Raw genomic sequence first — 13,464 nt, 5'->3', positions numbered from 1 at the left:
ACGAGGCTATTGCAGAATATGGGTGAAGGGTGTCGTTCCATCCCCACCCCTCTGGCTCCCTCTGCTTGACACGGCTTCCTTCCCTCTTGCACCCTGACGTCCCAGTCTTCTGCTTGGTTGCTCATGCTAAAGCCAAAGGCCTGTGTGCAGCACTGCTTAAATATTAGCAGTCATCGTCCCTGCTTTCTCAGCACGAAAAGCTTGTTCAGCTGCAGAAAACTACTTGTCTTGTTACTTGGAAGAAGGATGATAATAGAGAGAGACAGGCAAAAAGTGCCAGCCCAACACAAACAAGGATGCTGCAAGCTCCCTGGCAGCCAGTCCAGGGTAGGGATGAGGTTTCCTCTTGTGCAACACCCAGGAACTCGGTGCAGATGTAAAGAAAGATGGAAAAGATAGCTGAAAAGCAGGGCTATCTGCAGCCTCTTTCACCTCTGCTGGTGTGGGAGCAGTGGGATTGGACCTCCCTGGGAGTTTAAAAATAGTTTCTTAAGGAAGAAAGAGTCTGCTGGCTCGGGAGGGCTCTGGAAGTAGAGAGGGGCTGAGTCCTCGTGGGACCAACCTCATCATCCTGATGTACTGAAGTGACCCACAGGGGTTTTGCATCTGGTACCATGCGTGCTGCTCTGTGCGACAGTAGCTTCTGCCGGGGTGGGCTGGGCACCAGCACCTCTCTGCTGGTCAAGATAGGGAGACAGAACCATGCATCCAGTGTCAGCCTGGAGGAGCCAGCTGGCACCGGGCTATTCCTGGCTGGTGTAAACTCACCCATGTCTGGTACTTCCACCGGGCTGTATGCCCCACACCTGAGCCAGTGCAGCACCCAGCAGGGAGGTGGCACTGATGGAGCCTACTGGGCTTCAGCCCCTCAGCTGGGACATGCTGCCCTGCCCGGGCACTGACAGCAGGGCAGGAGCATGGGAGCAGGGGTACCCGAGAGGTGAGGCATCGACAGGCTCCCCTTCCAGCAGCAGGAGGTGTCCATCACTCAGTTCCGCTCCATGACAGACTGCCAAAATGAATCTGTGGAAAAGTTGCGTTTTCCATTTTTAGCCGTTTTATTGCCTCCATGTGGTGATCCAGCCTCGGCAGCGAACACATTGCTTAAGCATGAACATTAGAGGCGTCTGGATAAATAAAGCTGGTGTGGATGCCTAGACACCTCCAGGTTTCTCTGCTTGCAAGGGAGGAATGTTTTGTAAAGCTGACAATTTTGCTTTCAGTCTTTGTATCTTTGCAGGGCATGTCTTTTCCATGACATGTTTGCTGTTTACACCCCACTCCACATAAACAACAGCTTTCTGACGCTTTCGGCAAACTGCTGGCCTTGCCACCTGTGCTAACAGGAGCCCCAGGAGTCAGCTCCGAGCGGGATCCCCCCCACGGCAGGGGGGAGCCGGGCACTGTGCCGCTGCTGGAGGTGCCCCAGCATCACAGGAGGAAGGAGCCCTTTGAGTCGCTGTAGGAGATTCCCCTGTCACCAGCCAGCGCCTTGCAGCGTGGGGGCTGGAGGAACCACTGCTGCGAGCTTTGGAGAAGGTCCTGCCTCCCCTTCTGCCCCCTCTTCACCCATTCTTGAACTGAGCTGGCACTGCATTTTGCCACCAGCCTTACACCTTCCTCTCCGTTGTCTTCTTTTCTCCACCTCCATTAGCCCATTTTCAGGTTCCCACCGGTGCCCCCCTCTCCTCCTCACCTCTCCTGGGTTCCTGGCTCTCTTCGCAAGTTGATCTTTCTCATCCTTCCTCCATCATCTCTCCCAAGCTCTCCAATCTCCCTGCTGGGGTGGGATTTACCCAGGCAGCTCAAGACCCCACTGCCTTGCCTGGCATTAACCCTCAAGGCCCCTCACAGAGTCCCATCCCCCCCAGGCAGTTGCAGGTCACTGCACAATCCTGGATGCTGGTTTGTCCCAGGACAATTTCCCCAAACTCCCCCAGGAAGCCTCTCGTGCTCCTCCCTTCCCAGAGCAGCACCCAGCTCATGGGACCACAGGGGCTGTGGCTGGATAGCACTTATGACACAAACACCACGGAAGGGATCTGGAGCTCATATTTGGAGCTTGCTTCCCCCACAAGGCACTGATCACCCTGGGCCAAGAACTGGCAGCAGGCAAGAACCACTGCCAAGGGGCTCCTGGCTCGGTGGGTTTGCCAGGGAGGACCTGGTCCGAGAGCTCATCCCAAGCACAGGCACCTGATGGGCAGGAGAAAAAGAGAAATGCTGCAGAAATGTAGGGATCAGAAGATTATTAGAGAAATACACAAAGAAAGTCTGTGCCAGGAGCACATGAAACCTGTAGAAAAAAAAAGGGAAGCAATAAAATGCATACTGGAAATAGCAAATAAGATTAAAGGTGATATTGTACCCTTGATGTCTTCAGGTTGTAGGCAGAAGACATCAAGGTTAGAATTTATTTCCAGAGCCAAAAAAGGCCCTCAGGGCCAAAGTGTCACTGTTAATCCATTTTTCTGTGTCTAATATGTATGTCATTAACAACCTTTTGATTCTGGGCTGCCACCTTTCTTTGTGCTGGGAATTGATGGCTGAACAGCACATGTACCTGGACAGGGGATCTTCAGTGCCCCGGGGCAGCCGGGGCTGAGCTGCTCCAGCCTCATGGCCCTGGCAATGTCCTTGAATGACTGCATGAAGCCTCTGCCACAGGGTCTGCTGCTCTCGAGTGTCTCCCAGTTCTTCCTGTGCTGGCAGGAAACTTGGAGCTGGAAAAAGGACATTTCAGTGTTTCACAGCCAAGAAGTGGAGAAGCAAGGGACACAGCTGAGCCAGATCTGTGAGCAGCAGCAAGGGGCCAGGAGGGCATGAGGACAGGGGTCGGGGCTGATAGTGCTCAGGAACCTGCTGCATGTCCCCTGGGACCACTGCGGGTTCTGTGATGGGCACACATCAGTGGGACCCAGCCATTCCCACTGGGACTGGGACCATGGGCCATGAATACTGGGACCATGCTGGCACTGGGTCCTCTCTCCCGTCCCAGCCAATGCCGAAGGTTCTGGTGTCACTGCAGTGGCTGTTGGCACTCAGGTAGTTCTCCCTCCTCTTTGGTGCAGCCCTCGCACCATCCCAGCCCTGGTGAGAGCCACAAGCTTGGTGATGCAGAAGACGGAGGTGATTTTTGGTCCCATCAGTCCCAGCCTCAGAGCTGCTTAGACTAGACTACTCCAGTTGGAAAGGACCTACAATGATCATCTAGTTCAACTGCCTGACCAATTCAGGGCTGACCAAGTTAAAGCAGGGTATTGAGGGCATTGTCCAAATGCCTCATAAACACCGACAGGCTTGGGGCATCAACCACCTCTCTAGGAAGCCTGTTCCAGTGTTTGACCACCCTTTTGGTGAAGAAATGCTTCCGAAGGCTGATTCTGGCTCCCGCAGCCCCCTCAGCTCATCACCATCAAACTCGACGCCGGCTGGCAGGTCTCCCAGCTCTGAAGTGTGGGGTCTCCCAAGGGCAGCGGAGTCCCAAAGTGCCTGTCAGACAGCAGGGTGGAAGCAGAGACTTTCTGAGCTGCCTTGAATTGAGTCCGAAACTCCTATTAAGCCTCGTTAATCAGTTGTAAATGCACTGTATTCTGAATCAGGCCAGAAACAATAAATTTAATTTTGACTCTGACTCAAGCTACTTTGGTCCTAATTCTGAGCCTCTCGCCCAGCCGGAGCAGCCAGCCCTGGCCATGCTGCACAAACTCATTTGATTCTGAAATGCATTTTTAAGCAGGATGGAGCGGTGCTTAAAAGCTAAATGGCTTCCCTCAGCTGTAATCACTGCTAGCGGAGTCCTGGAATGAAAGGGATAAAGTCTGGGGGCGGGGGGAGGTTTTAGTCTCGCTGAGTAGATTACAGAGATTACTGCAATTTAATCCTTACATATCTGTCACTGACGCTGCAAAGACCATAACTGGAGGTGGGCAGGGGCATGTTGGCACCCTCCGAGTTCCCACCCCTTGTAGCAGGTGGCCATGCCAAAATTCTGCCACCCACCGCACCGGAGGTGATGGCTGCTCCCACGGGGATGTGGTCCAGCGGACACCGACCCCAGCGCTGCAGCCAGCAGATGAAGATGCTGGGTCGGGCTGACCCTCTGTCCCCAGCCCACCGGGCAGAGGAGGCAGCTGCTGCAGGACTGTGGGCTGAATCCTGCCCATGGTGCTGGGCATCTCCTGGCTGTGCTGGGGCTGGAGACCCACAAAGGCCTGAGGATGAGCTCCTGCCATGAGGAGGGGAAAGGAAGGGCCGCAGGAGCAGGCAGTGTAGGCAGGGCGAGAACGACCCATGGAGTCCTCACACCCTGGCCCTCAAGGGCAGCTGGATCCTCCCTCTCTCCACCCTGAGCATCCTTCCTACCCTTGAAGGAGCCAGCGGCACCTCCCTGGTGCCAGAGGGCTCTGGGCAGCAGTGCTGTGTCTGTTCACGCCTCGTGCTGTGGAGGCACTGTATGAACAGCACGGTGCAGAAAGTGATGCAGTTGGCAGAGTTCATCCGCACGCTGCAGCGGACAGGGACCCTGTAACCATCCTCTGCTCCTCATCATTACGCCATCACGCATGAAGCTCTCCGCAGCGGCTGCTTAGGTTAAATCTCATTATCATTCCTCAGGGATCACAGGGGCAGGAGCTCGTTCTCCAATAACTAGAAATATCTCTCTGGCTCACAGACCTTCACAATTATATTTAACTGCAAATGAGGAATCTGTACTCAAACACAAGCTGGTAATTTTTTTTTTTTAAAGCTCGTTTTCAGTGGCGCCTCATGTTCAGCCCAGCTCTTCTATAGCTTTATAACCTCATCCTCGCCTTACGTAAACTTTAAGGCAGAAAATAAGAAGCAAGCTGCCCCATTCACGCTGAAGGGAGAGAACTGGGTAATTCACACTCACTCCCAACACTGCTGTGTCCTCTGGCACCATTGCTGGGTGGAGGAAGGCCTGACCTCTTCTTCCTCACTGCACTGGGGAGGCCTTCTCCATGTGCCAGAAGGTGTCACTCCCCACACTGGAAGCCATGGGCTGGCTAAAAAGCCACAAAAGACCAGAAGATCAGAGTGTGCTGGCAGAGGTCTCAGGCTGCAGGAAAGCCATTGCTCCAAGGGCAGCAGCCCCCCAGCCCAGGAGGGGTCCCTGCAGTCACCCCAACACCAGCATCAACCCACCTACACCATCTCCTGGGGGCTGCTGGTCACCTGCAAGTGGTTTCCTCTTCTTCCAACTCTTCTGGGTGAGCAGCCCCATGGCTCTGGTGCTGGGGGGGGGGCCTGGTATCATCGGGCATGGGGTACCCACCAGAGCCTGCTCCAGCTCCTTTTATGAGCTCCCTGCCCTGTCCGCAGGGTCAGCCCACACAGGGACCCCAGGCAGCACGGGCTCCACTCCTGATACACCCACACTGCTGAAAGCCTTTAAAGTTTCACCTGCTGCCAATTTAAACGTCCTGACTAATCACCTCCCTGCTCCTCACCTGGGGCTGCGGAGGGGCCCAGAGGAGACTTGCACCCACAAGGTCTCTCCACGGGGATGCTCGTTAGGGACCCGGCTGTCGGGCTCATTGGGCAGCTGGGGGTGGTGGGGGGGGCAGATTGTGTGGCCATACCAGACATGAGAGGTTGTGACAGGCAGAACAGCAGAAGCTTCTGTGGCAGCTTCGCACTAAAATTAACTTGTCTGAAATCAGTTTCTGGTGCCTTTCCACGGGAGCCCGAGCTGTGAGCGAGCGAAGAACACGGGTGGGAGTGAACAAGTGAAGCGCTCCCCGTCTGGGTGAGCAGCAAGCAGGGAAGCGTGCGGGCAGCTGCCGGGCGGAGTGTGCCGGCGGCATGGAGCGGCGCGGCGCTGCCAGCCAGGGTGGGCAGGAGGGGGCTGCGGGGCTGGATCCGTCCTGCCCTGCGCGATGGGCCGTGCCGGAGCAGGGCTCCCAGTAGCTCAAGCTGCCTGTGCTCTCCTCCCTGCAAACCCACCGGCATCGACACCCCTCTCTGGCTGTTGGGAACAGCCTAAACCTGCCGCTGGTGACATTGCAGCGTCCTCTGACTGCGCGGGAGGTGGCAGATGTGGTGGCTGGCGGAGCAGAGGTGGGAGGAGAGCGCCCGCTGCGAGAGGGCTCCCAGCCCGCGGCACTCGCAGGCTTCCCCAGCCCGGCACATCCTGCAGCCGGGCCAGAGACCGAAAGCTCCCTCCAGCCTGACCTCCCCTGCTGCGGGTGCTAATTCCCATCACAGCCCATGCGAGCCCAGGGGAGTAAATGCATCCAGAGGAGAGGCTCTGTCGCCTTCCCTGTCAGTTAATTACACCAGCCGCTGCTGAGGGTCCCAGGGGCGCAGGCGCCTGTAGCACTCGGTGAGCTGTGGCTTCGCCGCACCGAGCCGCAAGGAGCCGGCGAGGGCTCGTGCCCTGCCCGGGCTCTAGCCCGCGCTCTCCTGCCAGTGCACGGTGGGATGTGTGTCCGGGTGGCCTCCATCCAACGGCACTGCAGGGCATCGCCCTGAGCCCCGATTCATGCCGGTGCCACGAGGCTGTCCCGGCTGCCAGGGCCCGTCGTGGTGGCACGGCACAGCAGCGCTGCACGTGCGAGGCACGGGAGGAGCCGTGTGGCCGCGGGGCTGGTGCTCTACCTGCCGGCGCCGCTGCCGGCCGCAGAAGGCGCGTTTCCCGGTGAGCGCGCATCCTTCAGATGAGAAGCGCTCTCCAGCAGGAGCACTTTGAAACACCCCGCCGTCTATTTTTAATGGGGTTGAAAAGAGAACAAAACCATTTAAGAACTTGAGGAATCAAAGCAAGCGTCCCCACATCACACCCAGCGCTCACAGCTATATCCTGATTAATGACAAGAAAGAGAGGGGAAACAATATTTAATCACACCCTGTTTATACTGGAGCCAAAAATCAAAGCGCTGCATTCCTCTTTCATGAGAAAAACGAGGTGGGCATTTCCCCTCTGGTGATTAACTTTCCCACTATGAGCACATCAATTTCCGTGATTTGGCACAGGGTCCTCTATCACACCACAAACGAGGGCTTCCTTAGCAACAAAATATTACAAACACCGAGCCAGATCCATACACAAGGCACCGATGTACATCTATCATTTTGTCTGGATTATCTCAATGTGCTTCTCCTTGGGGAGCTGGAGATAGAGCAGTTGCAGCCAAACCACCGTTAACGATTGGCATGGCTGCAGCAGCCCTCAGCCGAGTGCTCCAGCCACTGTCCCCGCGTCCCCCGGGCAAATGGCCCTGCACGGGCACCGCTGCCCGTGTGTGCATGGCCAAAGCCCGGGCGGTGCAGGGCACGACGGCGTCAGTGGGCTGAACCCAGTGGGATGGACACGGGACCCTGCAGGGCCAGACCCCCGCAGCGCTGTCGCTGGTCGGACCTGCAGCAGGAGCCAGGTCCTGTGTCGCTGTGGCCATGCAGACCCCTGTGCCGAGGAGGCGGCGGAGCGGGGTCTCAGACGTGGCAGCGGGCGAGAGGGGTGACACAGCCCCAGGGGACCTCAGGAGAGGGCACAGGGACCCCGGCTCGGCTCCCAGCCCAGAAAAGTGGGTCAGGCAGCGCGTCGCCCCCGCGACACTCGCTCGCTCCCTCCCCTGCTTCCCTCCTGCCCGCATTGATTTGCTCTGGATTCCTTGATTAATTAATATCAGAGAAATGCAAGGTCTGTTAATTACCCCTGATTAATTAGGGTGAACTTTTAATTGTATCCCTAAGCTGAGATGTGCCGTTCAATAGGCTCCGTAATTAGTGACCCAGCAATCTCTTTTAAACCAATTAGCCCAGTGTAACAAGTGAAACGAGCCGGGAGCTGCCCGGCGGGCAGGGGTGCTCCTGCGGTGCTGTGGCACGGCCGCGCTCGGCTGGGCTGCGCTGCCTGTGCCACGGGGACGGTGGACCGGCCAGCGGTGCTCGCTAGCCTCCCACGGGGCCCTGTGAGCCAACGCCACCCGTGCAGAGCCGTCCCCGTGCTGTGTCCCCCCCATCCCCTGGGACACGGTGGCTGGTCGCAGTGGGCCCGGCCCCGGGGCGCGGCGATGTTGGGAGGCTGCAGCGAGGGGTGGCCGCAGCCACCGCTGCTGGCCAGGAGTGTCCCCGCTCCCTCCCCGGGAACCCCTGGAGGTTCGGTGTCCCTTGGGAGCTCCTCTGCGAGCTGTGATGTACCTTGTTAAAAAAACCAACCCAGCCTCCATCCGGAGACAGGGAGAGGCAGAGACTGATCTGTTTTAAAATGTCCTTCCAGCTCTTTCACCGACTGACACCCTCCAGAGCTTGCAGCCGCTGCAGAAGTGCCGTCCCGGGCAGTGATGGCCACGCCGGCCGCCCAGGGGCCCCACGGATGTCCCCAGCACTGCACCGGCAGCTCCTGGCCGCAACGCGGGTGCAGCACTTTGGGGTGTCCCAGTGGTGGCCGGAGTGCGGGGACACAGTGCCTGGCAGAGGGATGGCACGCACAGTCAGCCCGTTGCCCTGCTCACCCTTCCTCACAACATCCTTCTGTCCTTCCGTCCTTCTGTCCCTCCGCCTGGCACTTGTACACTTGAGCAAAAGGCTCTGGCAGGCAGAAGAAAACTTTCTTCCCATTGACATATTTTCATCATTTGCTGCAATTTAATATCCAGGTCAGGAAGCAGATGGAAACCATCCCAGTTGTCCTGGCTAATGGGGACAGGAACAGTTGTCAATGAGTGCTTGTTTACTGAGTCAATTAACTGCACCAACCAAACCAGCCGCTGGCCCCCTCCTGCTCCTGCTCGCATCTCCTGCTGCAGCTCAGTGGGTCGGGGAACGCGGGGACGCACAGGGAGGGACGGCGCGGGCACCCTGGGCCACGCGCTGCCCTGGGGGCAAAATCCCGCAGGGAAACCGGGCAGCAGGGCCGGAGGAGGGTCCAGCCACGGCGATGCCCCCGGCTCAAACTCCCTGCGGGCTGGGAGGGTCCGCGTCTCAGATACGTCTGTTGAAAAGCTCCAGCTTGTGCCAAGCAGGAGCCCCAGGAGAGGGGCTGCGCTTTCCCCCCAACCACAGCTCTGCCTGTTGGCTGCACCAGCCGCCGGCCGTCGGGCTGGGCCGTGGGGCACCACCGGCACGGCACACAGCCCCCCCGGGAGGGTACCGGCTGCCTGTGGGGACCAGGTCCCGTCCTCTGCTTCCGCACACTCGTCCTGCCGCCCGCTGACGAACGGTCCCTTCCCCGCCTGCCCGGCGCCACGGGCACTGCCGCTGCCTGCCGCTGCTTGGGAGACTCATGTCAGAACCGCCTGGGGCCCAGGGAAGTCATTAGTAATTAATTTGGTTTCTAATCCTCGAATCCAGCTGCTCCTTGATTTGATAAGCGAAAAATCTGCTCCGGCCACATGGTCCTTGTTCCATCCGATATCTCCCCTTGGAGGCACTGGCAAGGACGGGTGCCACCCCGTGCTCTTTTCATTGCATCCCCCAGCCCGAGGGCCAGCCCACCACGCCGCTCTGCCCCAGGACAGACATCTCCAGGGTCCTGCCCAGGCAGGCTGTGATGTCCCATGCTGTGCCATGTCATCCCGTGCCACACTGTGCTGTGCTGTGCCGTGCTGTGCCATGCCGAGCTGTGCCATGCGGTGCCGTGCCATGCCGAGCTGTGCTGTGCTGTGCCATGCCATGCCGTGCCGTGTGATGCCGTGCCATGCCGTGCCATGCCGTGCTGTGCCATGCTGTGCTGTGCTGTGCCATGCCATGCCGTGCCGTGCGATGCCGTGCCATGCCATGCTGTGCCATGCTGTGCCGTGCTGTGCCATGCCGAGCTGTGCCGTGCTATGCCATGCCCAGCTGTTGGAACAGGGGCAGGGGAGCACACTGTCCTCATCCTGCTGGGTGCAGGGGCAGGACTAAAGGGGTCGGACTCCGGTCCCAGCCCAGAGCAAAGGGGCTGACGGGGCCATGTGTCCCCCAGCTCATTTTTTACGGGACCTGCAGCTGAGGCAGGACAATTCCCACCTCTGTTTTGAGGCTGTGTTCTGGAGCCACTGCACACCACTGCACAAGGAGAGGAGCCTTCCCTGTCCCACTGTCCCACGGTCCCACTTGGGGAGGGCAGAGCCAGCGACCGGCCACATTCTGGTGGCAGCAGTTACAAAACCAGTCCTGGTGGCATCCCAGGGGCTGCACCCCACCATCTGTCTCACCCAGCACCCTGAGCCCTGTTACTGCTCTAAAGAAACGCAGCGAAACAGGAGCCGTGTGCCCGGTCCGGTCCCCCTGACCCCGCTGGCATCATGGGCACAGGGCCACACACCGCCCGTGGGGACACCGGCCGTAAGCCGACTGACGGAGCAGTCAGCAGTGGGGCTGCGGCACACGACGGGATGAGGGAACATCACAGATGAGAGGCCAAATCCTTCATTAAATCCCACATTAATCTCTAAGAACAGCGATGTCAAAAATCTTAGCAGCAAAATTAAATTTTGTAGCTATATTTCAGCTGCACAAAATCAATATTAATTACAGTGAGAGAGACATTGCCGCACGAGGGCCTGACCCAGTATTTACTCGCTGCAGTAGAACTCCAGCTCGGTAACTTGTTTATATAAAATAACTGCACATGTTTTAGTGGCAAATGGCTTCCAATCTGGCGGGTGTCGGGGATGAATACAGATGTAGCTGGGACAGCGAGCGCTCCCCGCTGAGGAGAGGCACGGGGGAGGGACTGTGGGGTCTGAGGGAGAGGAGAAGGCGGCTGTGGCTCCCCGGGGAGGGGTCTGCGGGTGGGCTCTGGTCCGGCAGCACCGTGCCCCGCCAGCATCGCCGCCCGCTGCTCCTGCCCCCACCTCCCCCGCAGCTCCCTCGCCGGGGCTGTGTGCCCGCTGCGCTGGGCTCTGCTCCTTGGGGATTTACTTTCAGCTCATGTCCGAGGGTTAAATCCTGTGTTTAAACGTATTTTCACAGAATCACAGAATGGTGGGGGTTGGAAGGGACCTCTGGAGATCACCTAGTCCACCCCCCCCACCAGAGCAGGGGCACCTACAGCAGTGGCACAGGACACGTCCAGGCGGGTTTGGAATGTCTGCAGAGTGGGAGACTCCCCCACCTCTCCGGGCAGCTGTGCCAGTGCGCTGCCACCCTCACAGGAAAGACGTTCCTCCTCATGTTGAGATGGAACTTCCTATGTTCAAGTTTGTGCCCGTTACCTCTTGTCCTATCACTGGGCACCACTGAAGAAAGACTCCTCCCATCCCCCTGGCACCCTCCCTTTAAGTATTTATAAGCATTGATAAGATCCCCCCTCAGCCTTCTCTTCTCCAGACTAAAATGACCCAAGTCCCTCAGCCTTTCAGTCACATTAAAAATGAGACCCCAAGTGCCAACAAAACCCAAGTGGGACCTTTCATGGTCATCAGTCCCCTGGGCAGCATACTGCCTTCCTTCAGAAATCCCGTTTTACTTGGCCCGCTTTGGTCAGCTATAACCAGAGACAAGCTGGAGCGTGGTCTGCAGCAGACCCTGGCTGCCTGCCCTGCCTGCCCTGCCTGCCCTGCCTGCCCTGCCGAGGCTGGGTGCTCTCTGTGCCCCTCTTGCCTGCACAGCTTTGCCATCGGTGTGCAGGCAGGGCTCTGGGCTTTGCTCCTGTGCCCAGCGGACCCCGCTGGTGCTGCCTGACGCAGGCAGCGTGGCTGCCCACGCTGGGGGTGCACCGAGCTGCCGACAGGCGCCTGCCTGCGGGGAGGTGGGACGCACTAAGGAAAGGGATTTGGTTTGAAAGGCTCCTATACCATGTGGGATTTGGGAGGGGAGGGAAATCATTGCAACTTGGTCGTGGAAACCTGAGTCTCTCATGCAGGAAAAGCAGACCCGTGCTGCGCAGGTGAGGATGTCCCTGGAAAGGTCACTGCCAAGGGACACTCACCAAAAATCCAGACACTGGACTCACAAGGAGCAGGCTACCCTCTGCGTCCCCATGGACACAGCTGGGCTGAGCAGGCTGTGCTTTTTGCTGGGGCAGGAGCACATCTGGGTGGGCAAGGGCACATCTGGGTGGGCAGGGCACATCTGGCTGGGGAGCAACACATCTGGCCAGGGCTGGGACATACCTGGCCAGGGCAGGGACCCAACTGCCCGGTGCGTGGGCAGCCTGTGCAGCAGCAGGGGTGGGCAGCGGTGTCCCCACACCCCCCCAGCCCGCAGCGCTGGGTCCGGGCTGCTGTGCAGCTGTGCTCGTTGACACCGGGGCCCCGGCCGGTCCGGGCATGGGGCATCCCTCGCTGCCTGTCACAGGCAGTTAGTGTCATATTAGGAGATGATCCAGAACAGGGAATTCGGGGGCAAAGGCATTAAAATGGGAGGGAGAGTTTTAATTAGAGAAAGAAGTCAGAGCCCATAATCAGCCGGCTGAGTGACTGCCCGCTGTGGGGAATTCTCTGTATGTCAAATGGCATCAATCAGAATGCCACTTCTTATAAAACTGCCTCTGCACAGGAGGAGAGGCTGCTCTGTCCCTGTGCCCAGGGCTGTGCTGTGCCTTGGGAAGGGCATCCCACCCCGGCCGTGGTCCCCTGGGGTTCCTGGGCACCCCATGGCACAGGGAACCAGGGGCAGGGCCAGTCTGTCCTGTGCCCTGTGTGGAACTGGCACCAGCAGCCCTGCACTGGGGTCCTGCGCTGGGGTTGGTGGCTGTGCCATGTGGGGGGTCCTGTCCCCAAGCCCCCAGCCCTGCTCCGGGCAGCCAGGCATGGGATGGCTTCTTCGAGGGTCATAACCAGCTCCCGCACCTATCTCATCCAGGCTCATCATGGGTCACATTAATTGCTGCAAACCTTTTTAATTGTCAGAAATACAACAGGAACACATTTCCCAGTGTGCCGGGGCAGGAGGTGTCCGGTGAGCAGCAGGCTGGTAAATGGGTCCCTTTGGTCCTGCATCCATCCACAGCATCCGCAGCCGCAGGGACCCTCGGCAGTCGGTGCAGGCACCCAGCAGCCTCGGTGGTGCCAGTCCCGGACCCGCGGGAGCAGGGATGCGGTCTGGGAGCCACAGGTCTCAGCTGAGCCTGGTCTGACGGCCGGAGCACAGCGGCAGTGCCAGGGCGTGGGAGAAGGGCTCTGACGCCGGCGGGGATGAAAGGCTGGCCTTGGCCACGTCGTTCCTGCCGCATCTCGCTCTCCTGTGTGCAGGCTCCGGTGACTCACCTCCCGTCCATGCCGGGCTGTGCTCAGCTAACATCTGTAGGAGTTCCTATAGAAACATATTTCATGCACCAATTATTTAACAGTGTGGAGGTAAAACGGTTCACGCTCTGCATTTCTCCAGGAGGAGAGCGGCTTTCCTGGAGATGGAGCAGTTGGGGTGGGAAGAAGAGCGCTGCTGTGCTGAACCGCGAGGAGGGACGGGGCTGATGCACAGATGCAGTGGGAAGGATGCGGGACTGGGGCAGCCCCTGCAGGGATGTGCCCCTCCTGTGGTGTGGGACCGGGAGCAGCCGAGGTGTTGCAT

Source organism: Vanellus vanellus, assembly GCF_965231255.1.
Source record: "Vanellus vanellus genome assembly, chromosome: 14".
In the NCBI taxonomy this organism is placed as follows: domain Eukaryota; kingdom Metazoa; phylum Chordata; class Aves; order Charadriiformes; family Charadriidae; genus Vanellus; species Vanellus vanellus.
This window is presented reverse-complemented; position numbering follows the sequence as displayed.